Source organism: Cyprinus carpio, unplaced genomic scaffold, assembly GCF_018340385.1.
Source record: "Cyprinus carpio isolate SPL01 unplaced genomic scaffold, ASM1834038v1 S000002233, whole genome shotgun sequence".
NCBI classification, from domain to species: Eukaryota; Metazoa; Chordata; class Actinopteri; order Cypriniformes; family Cyprinidae; genus Cyprinus; species Cyprinus carpio.
Genome location: NW_024874947.1, coordinates 1 through 2,117, shown reverse-complemented (window position 1 = coordinate 2,117; position 2,117 = coordinate 1). Strand labels below are relative to the sequence as shown.

Below are 2,117 nucleotides of genomic sequence, written 5' to 3'. Positions count from 1 at the left end.
TGTAGATCTAAACCAATTCCTACCCAGAGCACAACTGGATTGTGGGCAATATTAGCCATTAGAGTGCACACAGGTACATGGAACATCCAGGGGACTTTTTTGGCATGCGGCTTTTTCAACATGCTTTGCTTCCAGTCAAATTTTTAATCTCACATACCATTTTTGGATGATGAGTATGGCACAATTGGGATAGTTATTCAGTGACAACAAAAAGAAAAAGCGCACTTACCAAAGAGGAACCTAAACCTAGTCATTGACTCACCCCAATTCTCCACATGACCAAGTGCTCACCTGAACAAAACTTAATCAGTTCTAGAGAATGAAGTAACATGACTTTTACCCATGATGATTCTCAATGAAGAGGAGATATCTCAAGAACAGAATTCACATCCAGCTACTTTCGGGTGGCCACACGGCTATCCACAAACACCGCCAGTGGGACGTGGTTGTACACACCTTCACCAGGATGCCTCTATATTAATAATGTCACCCAAGTAGTACCGCGTTTGAAGGCCTCTGAGAGGACCAGTCTGCTACAGAGGAAAGAACAGTTTAGGCACAGCCACATTCACAAGGCTTAAGATCTAACACTGCACAAACCCATCATTGAGGTTCAGAAGAGGAGCAGCAAAGATGTCCTCGCCAACCTCCGTTGAGGGCATAAGGGACCCAAATTGCATTCAGCATTACTGCTCACATTAAAGAACCTGCAGTTCAAGGAGATGCAAAGCAACCTTCCAGTTGCAACACCACAAGAAACATTATGAGAGACTCGCATCTGGTCACTTACCTTTGATAGTGGCATTGAACACCAACAAGTTGCACCCTCAGCACGGGTAATCGGAGTGCCAGCAAATGCCACAGGAGTGTAGGTAAGAGCAAAGGTGTAGACAAGCTCATTCTCAGTCATCTGAGAGAGATGGAAGTTGTTAAAGTCGGTTCACATCAACTACGCTTAATAAGATATTCAAAGTGGTGTTTTAGCAGCCATGCCATAGAAGTACTTTTGGCTCCCCAAAGCAGCTTTTAGTTATCAGCTTTTAAAAGACAGATAGTTCTGTGGATGTTAAACAATCAAGTAACAATTGACACCTATGAAGAAACTTTTTATTGGTAATCCAGTAAGATCAACAGTTCTCCCATCAGCACATATTCAGCCCTGTAGTTCTATTCAAAGAGAGCACCCCAGAGGCGAGTCCTCACGGACAACAGGACAGCCTCCCATAGACAAAACCGATGGGCTGGATCATGACCATTGTAAACAAATCCTTTCTTCACCTCCACATAAACCCGGTTCTCACTGCACTGAACAGCTACACTACTGGGAGTCACGGGTTTGCCTCAACTGGAAGTTCACCGCCAACTCCCTTGGCACCTCGGAACGATGGGACCGCCTAGAAACTTGATGGTAATCCATAGACTACAGTTCTTACCATCAGCACACTATTGCAGTCCTGTAGTTTCTATTCAAAGATGACCTCCAGAAGGCAGAGAGTCCTTTTGGACAAAGGATCAAGACCCTCCAAGACAAAACAGATGCTGGATCAGCTGAGCATGCTAAATCTCTTCACTGCACATGACCGGTCTCTGACTGACCTACACACTGGAGTCCACAGTTGCCTCAATGAAGTTCAACCGCCAATCCCTGCACACTCTGGAACTTGGAAACCCAGTCGTGATGACCTGCACAGCTGCTTCCTAGACCATGAGTCTTGGCATTTTCTGAGTCAAACTTGAACTGAGAGCTGGAAAGTTCACCCTTGAGAAGTACAGACCTCTGGAACTTGAGTATTGGCTCTGATGCTTGACTTTATGTCTCAATCCCATGCTTCTCAGAACAGCCAAACAACCACACTAACACAACTGCAAGAAGCCATTCTTGGATCAACTTTGTACAACTCATACCTCAGTGGCTTTGCTATAGAAGCGTTTAAGGTGCTCTCTTCATTAATGATACTGTTTCTTTGAAAGAATTACACCATGAAACAGTCAAAACATACTACAATAGAAGCTTCATGTGTTGAGATTTTATCTTCTTTGCTCACTTTAGAAACTTAACATTTCCTATCATGAAGTCTAAAAGCATATTTACTCATATAAATAGTAGAAAGGAAAAT

General features: G+C 43.6%; 1 non-coding gene across 1 annotated transcript; it reads right to left on the bottom strand.

Moving 5' to 3' along the window:
• Positions 1-680: 680 nt before the first annotated feature.
• On the bottom strand, positions 681-1,474 carry LOC109063494. The gene is made up of 3 exons (XR_006159117.1): positions 1,434-1,474; positions 791-910; positions 681-707 (listed from the first exon to the last, which is right to left on the bottom strand). It is a non-coding gene; the product is annotated as an uncharacterized LOC109063494 (transcript).
• Between the last annotated feature and the right edge of the window lie 643 nt (positions 1,475-2,117).